Source organism: Eublepharis macularius, chromosome 1 (genome assembly GCF_028583425.1).
Source record: "Eublepharis macularius isolate TG4126 chromosome 1, MPM_Emac_v1.0, whole genome shotgun sequence".
In the NCBI taxonomy this organism is placed as follows: Eukaryota; Metazoa; Chordata; class Lepidosauria; order Squamata; family Eublepharidae; genus Eublepharis; species Eublepharis macularius.
In genome coordinates, this window is record NC_072790.1 from 100,929,580 (window position 1) to 100,946,673 (window position 17,094).

A 17,094-nucleotide genomic window follows, 5' to 3' on the forward strand; every position below is an offset into this window, starting at 1 on the left:
GGGGGTTGCAAGTGAAATTCCCTCCTGGTTGCCACTAACAATCTCATCCCCCATGCAGCCCCATCCCAGAATGCCCCGAACAGGTGCCTGATCCTGCTGCTTCCATCCCCGGGGTCCACCTCATCCACCTCCTGCCAGCTCTGTATGTTTGGGTGGCATGCAGATTCAAGAGGAGGCTCCACTCCAGGCACTACTGGGAGTACATTAGCACCCTCCCAATCTTGGACAGCACCTGCTTGGACTGGTTCCACCTTGACAAGGCCACCATCCAAGCCCTCTGTGAAGAGCTTGGAACATCCCTGTACTACAGACAGTCCTCTGTGGGCAAGACCCTGCCCTAGGGCCATTCCTGTCCTACAGAAGACCCTGTTCTCCCTTTTGTTCCTAGCCATGAGGTTCTTCCAGAGAGTAATGGCTGAGATCCTGGAGGTCTCCCAGTCATTGGAGAGCAGGTGCCTGCGCAGCTTCTGAGATGCCATGTTGGGCCACCTCCAGGAGTATGTGAGCTTCCCCACAGAGGATGCTGAGCTGGGCCAGCTTCACCTCCCTTGCAGGATTCCTGAATGTTGTGAGCACTGTGGACTGCCCACATGTAGCAATCTGTGCCCCCCCCAGAAGAGCCCCACGTCTACAGGAACCACCACCGCTTCAACAGCCTTAACTTCTAGGCATCCTGTAGTGACTAGGGAATCTTCACAGACCTGGTGGTTAATTTTCCAGGAAGCGTCCATGATGTGCAGATCTTCACCTCCAGCCTGGACCACTTCCTGGCCATGTGGCTGGAGGACAAGGGCTGGCTGTTGTGTTGGTAAACTTGGTGGGGTGGTGCAGGCAGGGGGACTCTGCAGTCCAAGGGACACTAACACCTATCCCCCAGGTGACCACAGCAATCCTCCTGCTGACCCCATACCCCTTGGATGAGACTGCAGACCATGAAGCCTACAATCAAGCTCAGAGGTGGACACAAATGGTTATTGAGAGGGCATTCGGGCAGCTGAAGATGCGTTTTCGGTCTCTGCAACATACAGGTTGATGGCAAGCCATGCAGCCCTTTGTGGCAGTGAAGTTTGTTGCTGTCTGTGTCCTGCTCCACAACATGGCTATCCAGCAGCAGCTCCCTCTTCCCAGTATGGGGAAACCACGGGACAATTCTTGGCTCAGGGACCTGGCCACACTAGGTAGTGGTGCCCCTGAGTGTCAGAGACACATCTGCACATGAGGAGGAGGGACGCATATGGCATGATGCTCACTGATCAGTGAGGCTGATCTTGGAGCTGTCAGGGTCTCCATAGTGAATGAAACGGGCCATGTTTCTACTCTGAACATGTCAGTATGACTCATCAAAGGGACTCCTAGGAATGGCCGGACATGTCTTTTCACCCCCTCCCCTGTACATCATGTTGCATGTCTGAACACTCTGCTGCTGCAGGGGTGGGCCGGGCAGTGGGGTGGGCCAACCAGTTACATGCTTGCCATCCCACCTGTGGCCGATCTGCACTCCCTGTGAAGTCACCAGGGCTCAGAGGGCCTGGTTTGCTGTGCCTCTGGGGAGTGTCCATGGACCATGGGCAATGGCTACATCGTTGTGGGTGCTGCCAGTAAACAGATGATAGGCACCCGTCTGGCAATGAAGTGCTCCTCAGCTGCATTAGGATGTTCCACTGCTCCCATAGCTGTGTGGAGATCTAGTCCTGTGGGGGAAATGGACAAGGGGCTGAATGGCCACCCTTGCAGGAGGGTTACAAGAGCAAGCACCTGGTCATCCTGACCCCTGCCCATGCTCTCTCCTCTGACCAAGGGATCTGTGTGTGCCCAGGGGTGGGGCTGGACAGAGCCATTAGCAACCCACCCTTCCAAGTCAGCTGTGTTGAGTGCGGCTTCCAGGGCAACTGCTTCTTTGGCAAGTATGGGCCACAGTACACCAAGGGCATGGGAGGCCCCTGGCCATCAGCCGCCCTCAGCTACAGAGACTAGCATTGTGGGGGATAGGCTGACAGGGGAGGTGGGAGGCTGGTCAGATGGGCGAGCCAGGGCAGCCAGCTCCTCTATTCCTTCTTACCTGTCGGTGCCCCCCCACCTGGGCTGGGACTCCCGGGATGAATTACCTGTATGGGAACTTAGGGGGAATGTGGTCAGTCAGGCATTTGGAACTTAGCTCTTCTCCCATATGTGGGTGCACAGTACTCCTTGAAGTTCTCTGACTTCCCTCTGTGCACTCTTACCCTGCCATCATGTACTCTCTCCCCCACCTTGCACTCTAAGTTCCCACAGCAGATGGCTCTTGGGACTCCAGTCATCTTATTTATTATTTATTTATTTATTATATTTATATCCCACCCTCCCCACAAGCGGGCTCAGGGTGGGTTACAACAGAAGATAAAATATACAAGATAAAATCACAATAAATTAACACAGCTTTCTAAAAAAAAACCTGTTCACCATATAAAAACCATATAACATCTGATGGAGGTGGAGGTGCAGCTTAACCATGCATGGTTGCTCATATATGGGGGGTAGATGGTCAATACCCCCTGCAGACATAGAGGAGACTGGGAGAGAGGCTCATTTGGTGGAAACCCTGATGACCTCAACCATACGCCTGGTGGAACATCTCCATCTTACAAGCCTGCCTGAAGGAGACAAGATCTTGGCAGGCCCAGGTGTCCTCAGACAGAGAGTTCCACCAGGTTGGGGCCAGGACTGAAAAGGCCCTGGCCCTGGTTGAGGCCAATTGAGCATCCCTGGGGCCAGGGATCACCAGTAGGTGCTTACCAGCTGATCTCAGCACCCTCCGGGGAGTATATGGGAAGAGAGTCCCTCAGGTATGCTGGTCCCAGTCCATTTAGGGCTTTACATCTTCCCACATACCTGGGCTCCTTGGCATTGCAGGGGCATGAGCAAATTGGTCACACCCATGATCGGTATCCTTTGCTCCTCTGGGCTGTTTGTGTGGGGCCAAGCATAGGGGTGACAGTTTTTGCCATTATGTGGACACCTATGGATTATGCCACCTTTTTCTCATGTCATAACTATCTGTGGCTGTGTGTGTGTGTGTGTGTGTGTGTGGGTGGGTTTACAGGAAATTGATACATGCTACAGAATTGACTCCCCCATCCCCCTGTAACTTATTCACCTGAAACTAGTGCTGATATTTCTTCAGACCATCAGATGGCCAAGCATTCTGCATTTGTTCCAGATGGCCAGCCTGCCCTTTTCTTGCTACTGTTTTCCAACAAGGAAAGGGAAAAGGTTAAAGAGGAGTACTCTTCCACTATAAACAGATGGAATGAAGCAAAAAAAAATATCTTGGTGTTTTTAGAAAGGATGCAATTTTTAAAACAGATTGCTGATAACAATTTTAAAAATTCATTTCTTATATTTATATTGTCAGGGGATAAACATTGCAGGCAAAAAGAATTCTGAACCTATTTGATGAAATGTGTGATTTTCTTTATTTTTAGGAGAATATAAAGTGGTGTGGGGGTCATTAGTTAGCATTTATACATAAGTTAGCTAGTTTAATATTGATGGTAGAAGGTTCCATCAAGTTGTAACCAACTTATATCAACCCCTGCTAGAGTTTTTAAGACAAGAGTCTAACAGAGATGGTTTGCCATTGACTGCCTCTAAATAGCAATACTGGTCTTCTTTAGTCATCTCCCATCCAATTACTATCCAAGTCTGACCCAGCTTGGCTTCTGAGATCTGATGAGCTAGAGCTTACCTGCGTTATCCAGGTCAGTGCTATTTAATATTAGTGCCTCTCTGATTATTCCCATTTGAGAATAGTTACTCTCCAGTCATATTATTGCAGGACACCTGATGTTAATTAGAAGGGGAAAAGTTATCAGTTTCTCACTTGGGTTACTTCCAAGCCCCAACATGAGCCATCCAGAATTGAGGAGCTGGGTAAGGCAATTTTCATATATCTAGCAAGCGCTGGAGGAGGAAAAGAATAAATTAAACAAGCTTTCTTTCAGCTAGAGATTTGTAGCAAGCCAAGTATGAGAGCTAGTAAAGTGTAGCAGAACTGCAACTCTGCTTGGCCGTGCTCCTGGCTTGCGCAAGATGCCCAGGAAACCAGGAGAATAAAAAAAAAACATGTTGCCTCCTGCATTGCTGGTAAGTACTCAAACATGGAAGGAAAACCCCAGAGATTTTTCAGAGAGGAAGTTTTTACAATTCCCAAGAATCCTGGATTTGTGTTACCATTGTAGAAAATCATATTAACAACCCAAACCAGTGATTTTTGTGTTTATATTTGGCTCAGAATTTTCCTATGCACACCCTAGTCTCTTCAGAACTGAGAAAGTGGATTCCTTGGGTTGTAGGACCCATGTAAACTAATAGTCCCATGGTCAGGGAGCTGCACTGAACAGTGAGGAGGGAGCAAAATCACTTCTCCTCTCTCTTCCCAGGGATATTGGGGAAAAAGGAACTCAGAATATACTTTCTCTCAGTATATGCTGCCACTATTTAATTCATTAGGCCAGAGCACTTTTGTCCGTGTGTCTTATTTCCCCTCACCTAACAACTTCAGACCAGCCAGGGTTAAACAAAACAAAAATAAACTTTATTTACATGATGGACATAGGCATGAACAAATTTTAAACTACTAAACACACTGGGGTTGAACCGGAATTTTTTCAAAATAAATAACAGATTAACAGCCAGATATGTTTCTGCTTGTCTCTTAGCGGTGTCTCAAACCCTTCTTTCTCTGTCTCTGTAAAGCCTCCTTTTCCCTCCAACCAACTCTAACTCTGATTGGTCCAGCATTCTGACTGCTCCAATTGGCTGTCATTCAAGAGAGGCGGAGCTGGAACTAGTCCTGTCTGCACACATGTCATCAGAACAGCTGCTGCCAAGGTAAATAATATCACCAAACAAAGACCCTTTTCACACTTACGGTTTAAACTGCCATTGATGAGCATTTGCCATGATTGCAATGGCTTTGGCATGGCACCCCCATGTTCCACACCATCCAATGTAGTTTCGATTTAGTGTCTTGTTTTTCATTTTAGACAGGCTTTGAAGCCTCAGTGCAGTTCCAGGCTTTTGGGGCTTTGCAATTCATGCTACACTTTTTAAAAAAACTTTTCACAGGCGTAGTAATGTTTCAATGTTGGAACCCATCCCCCCCACCCATATTTGCTGATTGGGCTGTCCCTTGCCCACTGGAGAGGCAATTGGTGGTGGAGTTCGGCGGGTAAACATGTCCTTTTTGTGCTTGTTCCACTCTGGAGGAATGTGCAGTAACATTACGTTACAACCCATTATTGCCTTTGGGGAAAAAAAGAGTGCATGCATACCCCAAGGGAAGAAGGGGAAAGCAGCCATTTAACCCTTTCCTGGCTTTTAAAGCCAGCAGGGAATAAGCAGCAATTTTAGGAATTGTTCCTAGCTTTGAAAAAAAAATAGAGAGTGCTTGCATACTGTAAGAGGATTTTATTTTGTAGTACTCTGTGTTTTATTCATATTCCCCTTACAGCCAATGACTTTACAAAAATCAAGACACCAAAGGTAGTAATCTTCAAAGGAATATGGGTTTATTTCTTTATATTGATAAGTCCATGACACATGTGTAATATGTAAAGACCAGTTCCGTTTGGGGCTTTTTATACCCTTCAGCCATAATTGTTTACAGAATAATTGCTATTTGTTTACAGAATAAAAGATCAACGATTAATACAAATAATTCTTCAGTAGTGCATTCCTCCAGGAAACATGGCACCCAGCGAGTCTAAGTGACAAGACAAATCAGATCTTGTGGTATAAACATATTTAAATATCTGGACCCATATTTTTGTTACAGGTATAGATCCTAACAGACTGCTTATCCAGGGCAAAAAAGAAAATGAAAACAAAAGAAATGTTGGCATTCTCTCCTTACTGTAGGTTCATCACAACCCGCAGCTTTATCTGAGAGAAGGAATTTACCCATCGAGGCAGAAATTACCTCCTGTGTGAGAGGGCAGATTCAATAAGAGCTCATACAGGTAAAAGGTTAGAAAAATCCCTTTACACATACCCAGGAGGAAGGAAGCCAATGGAGAAGCAGCCTTATGGCCCTTACTTCGCTTTTCTGATAAAAATGGCAGAAAAGGAGTTCAGAGAGTTGAGTTGAGTGGGAGTGATTAATTCTGCACAGACCAATCAGCTCTCAAGGAAAAGGAGAAGCAGGAGTGTAGAGTTCGCACTGATATTAATCGAGCCAGATGCGACTCGGCAGCGGCTTCAAAATAACATTGTGGTATGTCCATGGGCGGAGGAGGGGATTGGGGATACCTTAGACAAATATTGGTACTGCGTCCCATGACTACCTTGCAGGTGTGAAACTCCTGCAAACATGGGAAGCAGAACAGATACTGAAATACTTTAAAGTCTCAGTACGAAAAGCATCAAACAGAAAAAGTGAACATTCAGAAGTAAGATTCAGGAGCATGTCTATGCATCTATCTCTATTTTTGACCTAATAATAGAATAAACATATTCAGTGTAGCCTGAATAACAACAACAACAACTGACATTAGGTCTGCATGTTCTCTAAGAGCTCAACATGTTTCAGTAAATTATGTGAGCAATTTTTTTGATAATCTTACAAGCTAGTATTCATTTATTATCTGAGCTTATCCCTGGGACTTTCACTCCCAGAGGCTATTCCATCTTATTGCTATTCTTTAAAGATTCCAGCTCAATGCAGAGCCTTCACATTGGCTAGACTTAACTCCTTCCCCGCTAAAGTGCTTTCTGGTCATTTCTCTGGACTCCCTTATTCTGAACGGGTTTGTGACTGTGGACAAGGAAGTTAGAGACCTTGGGTCATATAATAGTTTTTTGCCCTAAGTGGAGTAAGGAAAGAGAGAGATTTATTATTCCTATTATGTTAAAAGAAAAGCTTCCCTTCCTTCCTTGGGCAATCTCAGTGTTATTGTCTGATAACTTTCCTGACAATCAAACCTCTGCTATAGTGGCTTCTAGGGGTGTGCAAGGAAAAAACTTTCGGCTTTCTTGTTTCGGGATTACCCGAAACAAGATTCTCTACCGGCATTAGCCGAATGCCGAAACAAGAATCTCTTTCGGGATTCGGGATTCGGCATTATTTCGGCATTCTTTCGGGATTCTTTCGGGTTTTTTTGCTGGGAAAATGCCTCCGTCTTTCAGGACGCCTGGAGGAGGCATTTTCCCACCAAATAAGCCCAAAATTGGTGGGGACCTTCCTCTAACCCTTCTCTAACACCCACCCAAGTTTCAGACAGATTGGACTTTGGGGGGCCATGTTATGGCCCCCCAAAGCAGGTCCCCCCATCCTCCCATAAAGGAGCATCTTCTTCATTATTTCCTATGGGGAAAAAATGAAGAAGCAGGCTTCCTTTGCCAGGGGTGGCATTTTGCATGCAAAATGCCCCCCAGCCCTCAGGGGCCCTTCTCCCACCCCTCCTCCCACCCCCCACCGAGGCTCAGCCTGCTCCCACTTGGGGGGGCCATTTCATGGCCTCCCCAAGTAGGTGCTCTAATCTCTACCACTGACAGCTGGGGGAGGCTTGTGTTGCCAGGGGTGGCATTTTGCATGCAAAATGCCCCCCAACCCTCTGGGGCCCTTCTCCCACCCCTCCTCCCACCCCCCACCAAGGCTCAGCCTGCTCCCACTTGGGGGGGCCATTTCATGGCCTCCCCAAGTAGGTGCTCTCAGCCCCTAAAGTCCACCCTTCACAGCCCCACACAAACCCAATTCCCCCCCAGCTGCCACACACAGACCCAAATCCCCCCAGTAGCCCCTCACAGACCCAAATCAACCCCCACCTGCCCCACACCCACCATAACCCCAGGAACAGGCTGGCCTGCCCTCCCCTTTTGGGAACCCCTAAACTCTCTTTCCCAGGGCAGTTCTGCACAGACAAGGGGTGCCACAATGGTGGCAGTGCCAAATCGTCCCTGGGAAAGAGCACCTGCCCTGGCACACAGACAACCACCCCCCTGACCCCCCCACCACCCGCAGAGAAGGCTGGCCAGCCTGCCCCATTGTTCCCTATGCTGGGAACCAACCTCCCATCAAAGAAGGGAACACAGACACACAATCATTAAGTTTAAAAAACCTTTATTTTCTCATTTTCAAATTACAAGTGGTCAACAAATCACAACATATTACACTTATTGTCCCTCATAGCACAACACAACACAATTAACTACACATCAGAGAATCTTAAACACATTTTTTTTTTTGAAATGGACAAACAGTAAAGTTTTGAACATTACAACAGGTCACATAGTGAGCGGGCACAACAGGGCATGGAAACAGAAGATGATCATAATAACTACCAGCCTAATACAACTCTCCCTCCATAACATGACTTAATGGGGGGGAACCACTGCAACAAAATCCCCCCCCCAACCCTCTGGGGCCCTTCTCCCACCCTTCCTCCCATCCCCCCACCAAGGCTCAGCCTGCTCCCACTTGGGGGGGCCATTTCATGGCCTCCCCAAGTGGGTGCTCTGCTCTCATCTCTACCACTGACAGCTGGGAGAGGCTTGTCTTGCCAGGGGTGGCATTTTGCATGCCAAATGCCACCCTCACCCTCAGGGGCCCTTCTCCCACCCTTCCCCCCACCCCCCACCACATGCATTCCTTGACAATCAAGAAATCTGGAGTTAAATATAATGTGCATGTAAGTCCCTCAAAGACAGAAGCAATATGACCCATTTGATTTCCACAACCTCAGACACAATTAGGGATCCGTTTCCCCTTGGTGGGGGATCCCCCACTCTCACCTATCACCCCGAAGGGGGAAAGTCAGTGAATGAGCCTTCAAGGTACGCTCCAGGGGCTGCTGCCGTGATGTCACTGATGTCATCTGGCTGCCCTGAGAGTATGCCTGTGCTTTGCAGTGGGCTGATTTGGGCCCTGCAGGCCAAAGCAGGATCCCTTGTGGCCCAAATCTGCCTGCTGTGAATTGTGCGTGCTCCCCAGCCTTGTGTGATGATCACATCACTTCCTAGAACAGACATCATCATGCCAGAGCATTGCCATTAAATGATCATGCGTGTGTGAACAGACCCTATGTATCCTGTAGGCTTCAGTGATGGTATAGTAATGTTTTCACTCACATTATAGAGAGAGAGAGAGAGAGAGAGAAGGGGGGGAGGCACTGAAGCTAGATTATTTCTTCTATTTTACTGTCCCCTTCCAAAGCCAGGGTGGCATTGGCACAATGCCCCCCTCCCCCCGGCCAGAGCCTTAGTACCAGTATGCATTGACAGGCCCATGCATCATAGTCCTTTTTGAGACCCAGCCAAGTTGTGTGCCTTTTGGAGAAAAATGTTCAAGTTGCTGGTGGGGGTATGAACAATTTTTAGATATCCACTGTAGTGCAATGGCTAGAGAGTTGGTCTAGAATCTGGCAGACTCTGATTCTGTGCCTTGTAGGCTTGATGGATGTTCTTGGCTCAGCCTAAGTAAACAATTGTGTTGTGTTTTCCAGAGGCAGTCTAGGTGATTTTGGGGCCCTGGACAAATGTTCTTGACGGGGCCCCAGAACCAGTGCCGCCCCACCACTGGCTCCTTGCCAAGGCCAAGCAATTTGGTAACCTAGGCCCCAGATAGAGTGGGCAGGAGTGCGTTGTTTCCTTCCTCCCCCCCCCCTCCACCCCCTCATACAACTAAGAAGGCCATCGGTGGAGTCACTCCAATGTGAGGCATGGAGCAGCTGTCTATTGTTAGCCTGGTTGTGATGAGGGTGAAACAAATCAAGGGAGAACAGCAATGTGTAAACCACTCTAGGTTCCCATGGGGGAGAAAACCGGGGCATAAGATAAACCTTTAATTTGGTGGGGAGGGGGTATATACATTTTATGTGTATGTGTCTGTATGTTTTATGCATTCAAATCACTTGTGGTGTACTTTAGAATTATATTGAGCTCCACAGTATCCCAAAAACCTTGTCCATGTATTGCAAACCGAAGTCAATCTACCACATCTAGGGTATTCTTCTTTTCCCTACTGCCTTCAATTTTTCTTAGCATTATTGTCTTTTCTAGTGAACCTTGTCTTCTCATGATGTGACATAAGCACTATCATCAATTGATATCTTCAAGGGAGAAAGCAGGCCTGATTTGGTCTGGACATGTCTTTTTCGGAGTCCATGGTACATGTAAATTGAAACTTTCTTCCCACTTCACAGTGTGAATGCTTTTTCCTCCTATGAGCTTTGTCTAAATTTTACTGTACTGATACTGCTCATTTGGCCAAAAGGCCTGCCCTTGATCAATGCCACATTAAATACTTCATAATAAAAATATGTTTTTAGAACCATTTAAAAGTGTCCTTAAGTGCCATACGCCGATTTAAAAAACCATAAGCTAAATGTTTGGGAACACAACCAGATATGTGAATGACTGAAATGCAGCCCAATCCCACTGCTACTTAAAATCCATTTTTGATGGAGGTCTGGATTGTCTTACATTGGTGTCATTGGGCTTGGAATCAGGAACCTGGAAGCGTTCCATGGGGGCTACAACTTTCATGCCAAGGCTAAGAGGGTGGGAACGGGATCTCTCTGGGGTGGCAAACTCTGGCCTTGGAAGTTACTGGCAATTTGGGGGTGGGACTTGTGCAAAGGAAAATCTGAGTAGGGATCTCCCCCAGAATCCATGGTCCGCATTTGCCCTCTAAAGAGATTGCCCTTGGAAGCAGCCAGTTTATCTGTAGGGAACTACTCTCTCTAACCTGAACTCAAGCCCAACCAGGAGTTTGGCAGCCCTAGGAAAATTTCTGAAAAAGATGGCAAAGGAGGGCCAGCAACTGATAGAGGCATGGAAGCCCACACCAGGACAGTAGCAGGGGCCTACTTGGGCAAAAGGGACGACCAGTGCTCTCATCCCCCATAGTCCACTCCTTACAGCCCCACACAAACCCAGTTCCCCCACCCCAGCTGCCACACACAGACCCAAATCCTCCACTCAGCCCCTCTCAGAACCAAAACCACCCTCAGCTGCCCCACACCGAGTACCCCAGGAACAGGCTGGCCAGCCTGCCCCATTGTTCCCTATGCTGGGAACCAACCTCCCATCAAAGAAGGGAACACAGACACACAATCATTAAGTTTAAAAAACCTTTATTTTCTCATTTTCAAATTACAAGTGGTCAACAAATCACAACATATTACACTTATTGTCCCTCATAGCACAACACAACACAATTAACTACACATCAGAGAATCTTAAACACAATTTTTTTTTTGAAATGGACAAACAGTAAAGTTTTGAACATTACAACAGGTTACATAGTGAGCGGGCACAACAGGGCATGGAAACAGAAGATGATCATAATAACTACCAGCCTAATACAACTCTCCCTCCATAAAACGACTTAATGGGGGGGAACCACTGCAACAGGGTCCAGCAGAACCTATGTCATTTCCTGTGGCTGTGCTTTCAGTTCAGACACACAAAGCTGAACTGGGCACTTCCAAGGCACTGGACAATGGTATTTCTGGAGCAGTTCTGCAGAGGTCTCCCCCCACCCCCACACCAGCCTCAGAATTTACCTGGGAACATCTGTGAGAGATCATCATTGGCCGGTGCCCATCCACCACTCTTCCCGCATCCCCCAACCATGCAAACCCAACATTAACATCAAATTTTTTTTTTTAAACATGAACATTCAATCAACTTTTAAAAAACATAATCACAACATTTTTTTTGGGGTTTTTTTCCTTTTTTTTACATGAACAGAACATCAACTTTTAAAAAACATAATCACAACATTTTTTTGGGTTTTTTTTCCTTTTTTTTACATGAACAGAACATCAACTTTTAAAAAACATAATCACAACATTTTTTTTTGGTTTTTTTTCCTTTTTTTTACATGAACAGAACATCAACTTTCAAAAAACAGTACAACAATTCTTCTACAATTTTTTTTACAATGATTTCATCTGATAAAAACACCTAAGCAATCCCTATCTAACCTGTTTCTCCCTCCAGTAGCAATCCATGTTTCTGGGGCATTATTTTTCATAATAAATTTGGTCCCACAGGGTATGTCTCAGTGATGGGAGATGTTTTGAATACCCTGGGGGGGGGGGCTTTCAAATTGCTGGGTGTTTTCCCTTTGCCACTGGTTCCTAACCACCCTCCCTCTACTGGCCGGTTTTAACTGTATATACAGGGTTTTATACAGGGGAGAGCGCGATTCCAAAGGATTGGACTCATAGAGGATGCAGGCCACAAGTTGGGCTCACCTCAGTCACTCTGGAAGTCCAGTCCTGAGAAATCGAAGAGGCGAGAGTTGACCTTCAGGAAGGTCAACTGCTCGACTCTCCATGGGAGAAGGCGAGTGCGATGTGGGCCGACAATGTCGCCCGCATGTGAAAAGACGCGCTCGCTCTCCACGCTCGTCGGAGGGCATGAGAGCAGCCGCTGCGCCTCGAGGGAGAGGTCCGGCCAGACCGACTCCTTCCTGGCCCAGTAGCTGAGCGGATCGGTGGAGAGCGACTCGCAGGGCTCCGCGAGGTAGTCCCTGACCATCGCCTCCGCCGGATCCTCTCTCACGGTCCTCACGACCCCAGAGGGGACGAGGGCCCACCGGAGCATCTCCATCTCCATCGGCACTCCGGTGGTGGCCTCGGGGGGGGCCTGCGCAGAGGGGGCGTCAGAGGGACCCGCACGGCAGGGCCCCTCTTGCGTCCCCCCTGTCGACAGGCGTCCCCTCTTGGCCTGCCTGCGCCTCACCCAAGAGCAGAGCCCGTCTCTGGCTTGGGTGAGGTTCCCGTCCCGCTCGGCGAAAGTGCCCTTTATGCGCGGGTCACACATGGTCGCCAACATGTATGACTCTTCCTTAGTGAGAGGAGTTAGCCTGGCAGCTATGCCCTGCTGCAGCCTTCTCACTAATGCGCGCACCGCTGGAACAAGGTCAGCACGGGGCGCGACCCGGTCTGCAAGGGTGGCCAGATTCCTCTGGAGCGTGTGCACCAGGGGAATGACCAGACCGAGGGTCGCCGTGTCTGACGAGACCGCCACAGTGAAGTCCTTGAAGGGCTTCAGGACCTCCACTGTCTGGGTGATGGTGAGCCAATCCTCCCGGTTGAACTCACCCACCTGACTCGCACCGCGGTGCTCGGAGAGCCACGCGTGGAGTGCGGCCTGCTGCTCCACCAAGCGCTCAAGCATGGCGCAGGTGGAGTTCCAGCGAGTGCTGACGTCAGTGATCAGAGCGTGCTCTGGCACACCTGTCCTGACCTGTGTCTGGCGCAGTTCGTGCGTGGCCTTCACGCTGCGCGAGAAGTGACCCGTGAGCCTCCGACATTTCTGGACAAGTAACTGGAGTTCACGGGTCCGGGTATCCACGGGTTCCTTCGAGGAGCCCAACCCCAGCGCATCTCTCACCACTAGGTGAAGCTTGTGAGCGGCACAGTAGACGCTCTCTCGGCTCACTAGATGCGCCGCTGCCCTCATGTTCTTGCCACCGTCCGTCACCATGCATCCCACGGTGGCGGGTCCCTGGCCTATCCACTCGTCCAACTGTCTCCTTAAGGTGGCAGCGATGTTCTCCGCCGTGTGGGACACGTCGAGCACCTCGGCGTGAAGCAAGGCCTTGCAGTAGCCGGCCTGGCGGTCTCGCATCCTTCCCTGTCTAGCTGTGCTAGGCACCTCCCCCCGGCCCCCACCCAGAACCGACTCGGGTTCCCACCAGTGAGCAGTAAGCGAGAGGTACGCTTGCTGCACACTTGGGCAGGTCCAGATGTCCGATGTGAAGTGCACAGTTCTCCCGGCAACCCGGGACAGCTGTGCCTTCACATGATCCCTGGCAGCCCTGTAAAACGAGGGCACCACCGATCTGCTCAACGACGTGCGAGCAGGGACGGCGTACCAGGGAAAGCAATCTTGGAGCAGCCCTGAGAAGCCGAAGTCTTCAACTACGGAATACGGTTGCCCATCCACTGCTATCATGTTGACGATGTGGCGCGTGATGCGCCTGCTCGCCCTCCGGATCCCCTCTCTGGGCACACTAGCGCCCTGCATACCAAGCATCTCCGGGAGAGAGGCTTGGCGTCCCTTTCCTGCAGGTACCCTTGGGGGGAGAGCACCAGAGGAGCCTGCCTCCTTCTGGCTAGCTGGCGGCCATGCGGCGCCACTCGAACCCTCCTCCCGAAGAAGCACCGCCTGGTGGTGCCTCTTCATATGGTACCTCATCCCAGACGTGGAGAGATGCCACACATCTTTGCCACGGCTGACGCGCTGCCTACAATGCAGGCACAGGGCTGCTCGGGGATCCTCCGTTGTCTGGAAGTGCTTCCAGAGTTCGGAGGAAAAGGGCATCCCACGCTTCCCAGGAGAAGCGCGTTCGGGACCACCCTGCGGCACCTCCTGTGAGGTGCTCTGGCCGGACACACCGTGTCCCACTCTCGGCCGGGCAGGTGGGGATGGACGAGGCTGAAGGGGCAGAGATGTGGGCTCTTCCACCACAGTCTCTGCCTCTTCCTCCCGCGTCCTCTCCTCCTGCACAGCCGCGAGAGGCCTGCTGCTGGCCTCAGAGGAAACTGGGGTGGACCGCCCCAGGGGGGGTCTCACGGGCAGTTCCTCCAACATCCTCCGGGTTCCTGGGGTGAGCGGGAGCGCAGGGAAAGTCATGTGCTCCGCGCCCATCCCAGGAGACACCACATGCTGCCCCTCCTCCAGCAGCTGGCTCGCAACCACTGGAGGAGGAGGAGCCTCAGCAGCAGGCCCCTGCCCAGTGCCAGCCCCTGCCTCACGCACCCGGGTTGGGGGTGGCCCTCCAGCAGCTGCCTCAGGAAAGAGAGTCTTGCGAACCCTCTTCCTGTCACCAGAAGCCAGGCTGGTGAACGGCAGCAGCGCAGGGGAGGGCCTCCTCCGCTCAGATGGAGGGGCTGCCGCAGCAGTCCCCCTCCCCCTCCCCTCCTCCCCTCTAGATTTCTCCCTAGCCTTTCCCCCGGGTCCCCTCTCTGCTTTCCTCTCTGACATACTTTCCCCTCCCAAATTCAACCCTAACTAATCAGAAAAGATTTAGAAAACAAAGGTCAACTTTGTTTTCAAGACCTAACTAACCTGCTATAAATCTGTGTTTCTAGTGGCTCTGTGACTTGGAGATGAACAATCAAGTGCCTTTTTAAGCAACCCTATTTATGTCAGGGAACCTGAGCCTGCCAATCAGCTGAATTCCTCTGGAATTGAGCTGGCCCTAAACCCCAATAACAGGTGACGAAGCCTTAAACACTCACACACTAGTATGCCCGGGCCGGCCTGGCACCACCACGTGTGCCAGAGATGGGCAGTGGAACCCTAGTTATGGGGGCACTAATGGGAAGCCTATTGACAGCTATTACAAATTTTTATATATATATATATATATATATATAGAATTCAAACCTAACACTCACTCACTAATGCTTTCCCTGCTGAGTCCCTATTTAGTTTTTTAAAAAAAACTAGGCTCGGTTTCCCTAATAATTATGTTGAGGGCAATTATCCACTGATCACCTACCAACTGGCCTACCTACCTAAGAGACACTATTTAGCGGGACCGATGTATCTGTGGTATGTCGGTGTGGGGTGTGGATGTGGTGTTTTGAAGATGAGCCTCCCCCCTCCCAAGCTAGCAAGAACCCACCCCCAAGGCCACCCAAATGTCAACCCGGACTCGCTCACACTAACACCAGTCCTGCAGTCCAGCGATGTTCAGGCGGTCTTGCAGCTGGTCCTCCTCTCCTCCACGATGCTGTCAAGAAAATTGGAAATGTTAGCAGAGTCAACACCACACGCCGCACACGCAACCCCAAAATTCAAGGCCCCGTTGCACAAGCCAAGTCAGCCCCCCCCCCTTAAAGGCTAGGGCCAACCAGCAGCAAAACAAAACACATCCACCCAGCAGAGCTTCTGGCCTGTGCAGGCCAGAAGCTGGCACACTCATTTTTTAGTCCTGTGAAACAGCAGTTCATGCCCACCCCACACTCAAACTTGAAAAATGAAACATGAAAGAAAGCTGGCACTGCGATCAATGCTGGCCCCCCTAACCCCCAAACAATATCCTCTTGCCCAACCAGAAAATGCCCCCCCCCCCGGCCCAAGCCATAAAGACAGAGCCAAAGCATATGCTCGCAGGTAGGCACAGCAGCAGACATAAGCTCAAAAACCAAATTTAACAACAACCCTACCAGTCCACCAGTGCAGATGTCCAGCAATGTTGATCCTCCACGCAGAGATCTGCAGGCCGATGTCCACCAAGTGCAGTCCAGTCCAGAAGAGGTCCACCAACGATAAACAACCTGAATGTGAAGCAAAACAGTGAGTGCCAGGCCAGCAAACGGGAAGGGTTACCAAAGCCGGAGCAGCAGGCCTGTGTGTGGGCCGAAGGCTGGCACAGTTGATCAGGACGGAGCCTGTTGGGAATCCTTGCAAGCAGGGGACCAGACACAGAAACGCAAGCCACACCATTCCAGATTGTGGAGCACAACTGTGAGTGCCAGGCCAGCAACCAAAAAGGGTTACCTTGGCCAAAGCAGCATACCTGTGTGTGGCCCACAGGCTGGCACAGTTGATCAGGACGGAGCCTGTTGGGAATCCTTGCTAGCAGGGGACCAGACACAGAAAGGCAAGCCACACCATTCCAGATTGTGAAGCACAACTGTGAGAGCCAGCCAGAAGAAAGGCTTCTGGCCTGTGTAGGCCCGAAGCTGGCACACTCTGGTTTTAATCTTCAAACAGTGGATCAAGCTTAAAGAAGGCAAGCACAACAACCAATGCTGAACCCCCCCCCCACCATCAAAGATTGTCTGCCCAACCTGTCCCCCAGGCCATACCTGTGTGTGGCCCACAGGCTGGCACAGTTGATCAGGACGGAGCCTGTTGGGAATCCTTGCTAGCAGGGGACCAGACACAGAAAGGCAAGCCACACCATTCCAGATTGTGAAGCACAACTGTGAGAGCCAGCCAGAAGAAAGGCTTCTGGCCTGTGTAGGCCCGAAGCTGGCACACTCTGGTTTTAATCTTCAAACAGTGGATCAAGCTTAAAGAAGGCAAGCACAACAACCAATGCTGAAACCCCCCCCCCCACCATCAAACATTGTCTGCCCAACCTGT